This window comes from Megalops cyprinoides, chromosome 10 (genome assembly GCF_013368585.1).
Source record: "Megalops cyprinoides isolate fMegCyp1 chromosome 10, fMegCyp1.pri, whole genome shotgun sequence".
Taxonomy (NCBI): domain Eukaryota; kingdom Metazoa; phylum Chordata; class Actinopteri; order Elopiformes; family Megalopidae; genus Megalops; species Megalops cyprinoides.
In genome coordinates this window covers 6,846,687-6,855,226 of record NC_050592.1, presented here as the reverse complement: position 1 = coordinate 6,855,226, position 8,540 = coordinate 6,846,687, and the positions used below count along the sequence as shown (strand labels likewise).

The 8,540-nt window shown below is 39.5% G+C and overlaps 1 long non-coding RNA gene across 1 annotated transcript; it reads left to right on the top strand.

The window, feature by feature from the left end:
- Positions 1-4,771: 4,771 nt before the first annotated feature.
- Positions 4,772-8,339, top strand: LOC118784076. The gene is made up of 3 exons (XR_005005228.1): positions 4,772-4,819; positions 7,630-7,740; positions 8,278-8,339. It is a non-coding gene; the product is annotated as an uncharacterized LOC118784076 (long non-coding RNA).
- The last annotated feature ends 201 nt before the right edge of the window (positions 8,340-8,540 follow it).

Below are 8,540 nucleotides of genomic sequence, written 5' to 3'. Positions count from 1 at the left end.
ACCACCCTTTAATTTGGCTGAGGAAAAACTCTGCTATGGGCTTTCCATATATTTCCATACATATCAACCCCTTCGGATGCCTACCTGTACCACCCTCTGGAAACATCCATAAAATCCAAACAAATGAATTCGCAACAAAATGAATTAGATGAATAAATTGCAACAAAATGAATGAGATATTAACACTTTATTAACAAATTGACAATGTTTCCATGTAAACTTATAAGCAGCACTACAATACTAAATAACTGACTTCACTCAGCTATTGTTTGAAGTTGGCTACTACACTAGGATCATGTCACACCATGGGTCATCTCTGCAGTCTCTAATCTGCAGTCACTGCAGCAGTAGCTGAATGTACTTGATTTGTCAAGATAGATCTTGGGTGCTCCTGATTGTACTCATAGGCAGCCCTTTTTGCCATCTGGCGCTCCCTGCTGGCAGTGTCTTTTATTTTGTTATCATCATGTAATCTTATATTTTATCATTTTTACATGATCTATCAGATGCATATTAAATAATATCTGTCTAAAAAAAATGTAAAGGTAACGTGTCCGATTCGGGGAAAACCATATGATTTTATGGAGTAGGCTACTAGTGTTACCTAGCGTTAGCAGGTAGCAGTTTAGCCACATATGAACGGATCCCCAGTAATAGTAATAGCGAAGACTTGTGCTGTCAGGTGTAATATTAATAAGATACGAAATCCCAATGTGCAAGTTTTATGTTTTATCTAAGGCTAGAGACAGTCAATAAGTTAATTTACCTCGAAACTAGCCAAGACGGTCGGTGACTGTTAAAGTGCTGGCTGACACATGCGTTCGGTCGGCTATCTTTATGGGGGAAACCCCGTGTTAAAATAAATTCTCTAATGTTACTCATGTGGTCATGTTGGTGGGAATATATTTTGTAGAATGTGACTGCTACAATGCAAAAAAATATAATGACATTATAGAAACATGGTAAAGTTATTTAATAACATTGAGAAAGTCGTGAATTTTGCATGTAGGGCTAAGGCTGTTTTCACACTTTCAACGCAATCACACCCACACGACCTCCTTGAATCTTCATTGACAGCTTCCGTCAACTGAACGACAGGCAGACAGTGTTTGGCCAGAGGCTTCTTATTTTACATTTACATTTATTCATTTAGCAAAGCTAAATTCTTATTCTTTTATCCAAAGCGACGTACAAAAGTGCAAATGTATTTACAATGCACGTACAATGGCTGTTAATCAAGGTTCAAGGAGGTCGTGTGGGTGTGATTGCGTTGAAAGTGACCAATCATAAGAGGGCCAGTGCCTGCCTTGCTTTCCGCTCCCAAATGGTCAAAACTCAGGTGGATTCGCGCGAGCGGAACTCAACTTCGAGAGTTAACCCGCGCGAGCGCGTATGCCCTCCAGCGCTCGCCAGGCAGAAGCTCTCTCGCGCGTGGTGGCTGCTTTGTGCGCGAGAATGTTTTCTGCGCTCGCGACTTTTGACATAAATCAAATCTGACGCCATATGAAATCACCCTAAGTTTACGGGAGCCGGAGCCAGAGCCAGAGCCAGAGCCAAAGCCAAAGCCAAAGCCAAAGCTGAAATTTGAAGTACGTGCGCTTCTCTGGTCCGAAGATATCAAAGATATAGCAAAAGTTTTTTTTTTCCCCACAGATAAGTTTTTGACTTCACCATGTCCCTTTCACATTGAATAGCCTAGTTTCTTTTCCTTATATGACTGTTAAACTGAATTTAGATTAGATTGTAATCTTTAATCTGTGTTCTAAAAACTGACATATTTCATGACTTGGTGTGATTCAAGGTTATCGTAGAATCTAGACAAATGTGCGAGGTGGTCAGCGGGGCACAGCTGAAACACAATGTATCAACTGTACCCGCGGTAGAATCCTATTGCGTAACGTGCTGTTTAAGTGCACGGTTTAAGGTTAAGAGTCATATTTAGACAACGTGGGAAGACAAATAAAAACAAAATTTGATGTTTGTGCTATTTGAACCGTCTCCTAATAATTGACATATTTTCTAACATGAAGGACATAAGGATATTATGGCATGTTGTGAAATATGCAAGGTGGTAAATGGATACAGTTATTACACCTTTTCCAGGTGTTTATGTTCATAAGGTATGCAGTTACAGAGTTCATTTGAAGAGAATAAAATGTAAAAATATATATTTTTTGTTTGGACAGGCAGAGTAACAAGCAAAATACAACTGTAGCACAGCCTGTAGGCTTTTTTGTTTATGTGTGTGTGCTATGCCTGTTGCAGGATACCCCGATTCAGAGTTAGGGGCACAGATAGGGGAGTGCCAGCAGATCTTTTAGAGAGGGCCTCAAAACCAGTTGAGGAAGGAAAGTCAATTAGGAGCATGGCACAGGAGTTGAGCATTCCCCTTGCTACCTTGGCCCGATAAGTCAAAAAGAAAAGGGACCTTACCGAGCAGGGCCCAAGCATGCTGCCCTCTGTAGGGTACAAGGGCTGCAATGTAGGTTTTACTGCTGAGCAGGAGCTCAAGCTGCAGTCTTATGTCAGAAAGGCAGCAGCTTTATACTTTGGGCTCCCCCCAAAAGAGGTAGGAATACAGTGAAGACGAAAAGTCCAGGATCAAGCACAATGTTAATGGTCAAATAAGCCAGCATCAAAGACACACAGCAATGTTTTTGTTGTCCAGAAATATTGTGTTCTGTAAATAAATGAACCAATGCATTGAAGTTAAATATGAGATTATTAAATTATGAAATAAAACAACTTAAATTATACTATTACAACTGCATTATCAACTAAGTTATTTTTTTTTTGTTTCAGGTTCACAAATTGGCCTTTGAACTGGCTAGTTTTTATGGATTGCCTTTTCCTTCCAAATGGATAGAAAATGGCATGGCAAGCGAAAGTTAAGGAGGGAGGAAAAAAGCAAAAAAAGAAAAGTACAGAGGACACTCAGTGTATTGTCTGTGATGAATGGTATTCAAGGTCCCGGGCCGGGGGAGCAATGGATTTCTTGCTCCATCTGTGGCATAGGGTCGCATGTAGAATGCACTGATGGAGGCCACAACTACATTTGCCACCACTGTGAGTGACTGTGGTGACTGAGTGAGAGAGTAAGTGACTGAATGACTGTTTTGTTTTTATGGTTTATTAGGCTACTGTTTTTGTTTGCATTAGTTGGGGCCTCCATCTGTGTTATTATTGACGTCTTCAATTGCTGCTCAGTGTTTTACAAATTAATTATTTTTAACTGTTGCTCAATAAATAAAAAGATGAACTGAAATTAAATATTTTATTGCTGTTTGCAATTGCTGTCCAATGTTTCACAAATGAACTATTTTTAACCTTTGCTCGATAAATAAAACGATGAACTGAAATTAAATATTTTTTGTAGAACGGTGATTTTTAAAAGGTATTTTACATTTGCAATGAATGGTTTAGGCAGCTTTACAGCATTACGGATGAGTATTTCAACTGCACCATGGTACTGTTCCAACTGTACCCCACATACAAAAATGCTCCTTGCGTTTATGAGCTAATTGAGGAAAATATGAACTACTTACAGATATTATTGATCATTACTTTTTTAGTAGACAAGCAAAGGAAATGTCATATGAAAAATCACATGCAATCAGTTGCTAGATTTTATGTGGTAATGCAAAAAGGAAAACGTGTACCAACTGTACTCGGTCTACCCTATAGGTTGACATGTATGGCTTTCTGCAACAGGATTCAAATGAACCACTAAAATTACGTTTTAGACACGAAGTGCCAATCTTGATTACAAAGAGCGAGGAGAGTTAAATTCATGCATGCAGTCAAAAAACTTAAGACAATACTCTCCACAGGCATTTAGACTTTAAGGTAATTTCATATAGGCTACTGAGACGTTAACTGACTGTCAAGTAAGGGGAAACAAAAGCATACTCAGTTTTAATATCCAGTCAGTCTCAGCAATGTTGGAAGTGGCAGCAAACAACGAAAAGAACAAAGCTTACCCGACATGTATTTCACCGACCCGATTCAGTATTTTTACGATAACTTGATAAACTGTATTGAATGCCTTGGTCATAAATCGCTCGAAATAAGAGAGCCTGCCAAATTCATGAATGTAGTCGTAAATGAAGAAGAAAAAAACACTCTGAAAGATTCACTCGACAAGTGATCGACAACGATCTGGCCTTTTTCTTTGTTTAGCGCTCCCTGCTCCCATCTCTACACTCCTCAAACTAAAGAAACTGAGCGCTAGCAGTTGGAAAAGTTGCGACAATGGAACTCTCCGCATCCTCCTAAGCTGGCCAGCCTCTCATGAAATACGTCGCTGACATAAGCAGTATGACGAGAAAACCTGTAGTTATATATTCGATTTTACCCGGCATAAACAATGGTGCATTTTATTGCTAGATCACGAAATACGTGTCACAGCAATCATGTGATTTTATTGTTAAAGTAAAAGCCAGATGCATATTCGATTAAGGAAGCGTTGGTTCAGAAATCCGCTGAAAGAAAAAGCAGTTATAAATGGCCTTGGACTTTATTCTTGATAAGGGATAATTCATTTCTTATTGCATTCATAGTTGGGAAATATCAAATGAAAGTTGCGTGACGGCTTGAAACTTCCTGCAGTCGGGCGTTTTTCAACTGTCGTTGCCCAACTGCCTTCGAAGTCTTCCAGGCTATTAAATATTCATTAAACAAACACTTCTGTGTGCCACGCCCCGCCACATCAATGTCAGTATAAACGTGGTCGCAGAATCGCTTAATATGCTCTTCACCGAAAAGAATAAGATGGAACTGCTCATCTCACTCCTCTTTGTGTGCGCGCTGATCTCCAAAGGTACCGTTAACTTCTCGTATGAGGATATGCAATAGAAATATACATACATCGGCATTTTAAAAATTAAAATGTTATAGGCCTATATAAGTTTGAAGTTGACTTATGCTTGAAGCACTGTTACTAAATCAGCCTACTGATTAATGCGGGGCGAGGCTTAAAATAACGACCTAACGACGCCACTGGTAATGACATATCAAATGTATTCAAGACGAACACGTATATTATATAACAATTCATTATAAACTTAAGGGACCTGCAGCGATTGCCTAACAGGAATAATAGAAAAGATAAAAGAAAAATACGAAATCAAACAAATAATATTCCATAATCAAACAAATGATGCTCAAAAACATATAACTCCGCATACCACTTTCCAGTTTCCCAAAAATTGCCACGGACAATACAGTGTGTTTGTGACTCCGTCCTAGAATCAAAATATTAAAATAATCACGTCCGCATCTATGGCGCGTCGGGCGTCAGTCGGGCGCTGCGACGGATTTTTTCCGTTAACTTTGCCGTTCGCATTTACTGCTGCAGTCACTGGCGCCAACAAACATCCTCACCGTGCGAGCAACCTCTTCCGTAAGGAGGTGCCTATACAAAACACATGCAAGTAAGATGAATGAAACTATGGTCAACACACTCGTATAAAGTAAAGTTAAGTTAAAAAATATTTTTGACTCTGAACTAGTCTTGTTTGCGACGCTCGTGAATGTGGCACCCCTTTCTGTACCGGTGAGACATCCTTAACCCTCTAATGCCGCGCAACTTCCAGCATTGCTTACAACGCAGAAGACCGCAAACAACAAGCGTCACAGACCAGACCGGTTACAGGTATAATGCGAACGTTCAGAATGTTAGGCTAGATGAAACAAAATACAGTTTTAAGAGCGTTTTAAGAGTTTTCAGTCTGCGATGGGAGACGGTCGGTAACTCAGTTATTCTAACATCTGAGGGAAGCTCATTCCAACACGAGGGAAGCCAGGGTAGTGAAGAAGTCCCTTTCGGAAGGGGATGATCCGGTTTTTCAAAGAATTTAACCCTTTATTTGACAGTCTCCTGAATGCAACTGTATATCTGTATTTTTTTTTTATCTTCAACTATCTTTTTAGCATACCCGCTCCAGTGTTATCAGTGCATACCCACTGGTGTAGGATCATGCACGCAGACTCAAGAAACATGTCCAGCTTTCCAAACCAGGTGTGGCAGTATGACTATGGCTACCTATATTGGTAAGACAAAATGAGATTAGTTCTAATGTACCTATGATGACACTATGCTAAGTATCTTTTGCCAGGTTCTTATATTAGAAGTGATGAGGTTAAAAAGGTGAGTGTGAGGACAGATATTTTACAGTAAATACATATTCACAATCATTTGTATTTGATGTCCAGTTCTGGGCAGATGCCAGAGTGACCAGAAGTCTAACCAAATTTGCCAGCTTGGCAAGATTTTGTTTCCATTCGAATATTTGCAAAGTGGATTAGTAATGGCAGTTTGCAATAATCTCACACAGTTGGCAGTAGGCATTAAAAAGGAATGGTCTGAGGACCATAAGAAAATAGGAATTCCACAGGAAGTTAAATTATTGGGGAATTTTATTATTTTTTATTTTATTCAATAAAGTGCTTTACTTGCCCAATAAATCTTTTTACAATAATTTATCTGTTGCACACATACAGTATATTATACATATACACATATAAATACATATATTATTGTTATAATATGAACAAATAGCAGGTAAAGTTGAATTCTGATCTGCAGATGCTCTTATCCAGACTGACTTACATAGCTTACAGTATTTTGGTATCAGCAGCGTGGTGTAGTGGTAAGCAGCTGGGCTGGTAACTGAAAGGTTGCTGGGTCGATTCCCTGCTGGGGGCAGTGTTGTTGTACACTTGGGCAAGGTACTTAACCTACTGTTTTGTCACTGCCTATCTAGCATGTATGCTTGACCAAAGGCATCATCACAGCTGAGGTCTATAGCTGGTTGCTATGTGCCAGTACTTTTTAAAGTGCATTTAAAAGGACAGCAAGTAAGTTTAATTGAAGAGCTTTAGAACATGGCCTTTCGGAGGCTTTTTGCAAAATACTTCATTTTATCAGAGTGCTGTGACTTAAGACAGACATTAATACATTACATTACATTATTGGCATTTAGCAGACAGAAACAGTGTATATACCTTTAAAGCTATTAGAGAAGTTAGTGTCCAACTGTGTTGTATGAATGAGACAAAGAAAACCTGTGACAGACGCAATAGTCTTGCATTTTCCCCGTAGACTAACTGTTTTTGTGATGTTTTAGTGATGATTACTGTTGATGTATTTCCTATTTGTCCATCTGTCTGTTTGGCTAAAGGAAGTTCCAAGCTGGATGAAGTAAATATGAAGTCATGTGCAGCTCCTGCTGAGTGTATCAGTGGCTCAGTTAACTTTGGAGTTTCAAGGACAACTTTGAACACCATATGTTGTGACGGCAACCTGTGCAATACTCAGAATGCCCCAGGTAAATATTCCATACGCCGCATATTCAGCTGCAAATGTTTTTCAATAATTGTTAGCCAGCCCATTTTTATTTTTGTGAAAGATTCATTAAATAGCTGGATTTAGGTGATTGACAGGCCCATTGAATATAAACACATGCCATTGTGCTTAACACTTTTCATATAATTTTATCACATGCTTGCCTAAGGTCCCCATAAGTATGGAGAGCAATATGCCCCCTTTTCAGCTAGTGAATTCTCTCCACTGTATGTAATAAACATCCACATTTTACACATACATGTTGTTGCTGTTCTGTGCTGTAGCATTACCTGATGGATCTCCAAATGGGAAGCAGTGCTTTACCTGTCAAGGAACTGACTGCACACATACTTTGAAATGTCTGGGATCAGAAGATCGCTGCATTAAGGCTTCAGGTGAGTTCACTCGACCACATCGAACCATGTCAGAAGTTTGATCCCCTGGAAATGGATGTGGTCACATGTGATGCACCTTTCTTGTTAGAAAAGCGTTAATTTTCTTGTTAAATCATATTAGCCATGTGAGAATATTCTGAAGAAAGTTATCCAATTGCTGTATTGTTGATATTTGATTTGACTATAGTCACAATTGAGTGACTATAGTCATCTAGTTGGACATCTAACTGAAGTGATGCTCAAATTGTTTGTCTGCCTGCACCTCCACTCAGGCTGGTTATGTTCATTTGTAACAAACATTCCAGCTTAGTAAAATAATTCTATAATAATTGCAGTTATTGCATACATATATTAATATTCTATGCATATGCATGGTCTACATAACAATGGTAATTACATGATGATTGTATGATAAGAATGATAAGGTAAATTCTAACTGCAGGACCTAAATGTGAAGGGTCATCTGTTGCTGTAGCTGTGTGGAAACTCAAGGTGTTCTGTCAAATCAACCTTTTTTTTTTGCTGTTGTGGTGACAGTGAAATCTGATGGGCAGACAGTGACAGTGAAGGGATGCGCATCCCAAACCGTGTGTGCCGGGACCCTTAATGCTCAACTTAGAAACACTGCAGTGGATATTAGCTGCTGCGAGGGAGACCTGTGCAACAACGCCCGGCGCATCGGGCAGAGTGTCTTGCTCCTGCTGGTGTCTGTGGCCTCCATCATCCTCTTCCACTGAAAAGTGCTTCTGCCCCCTTAGAGCAATCCAGCAGCACACTCTCCTCCTCAGCTATTCTCGCTG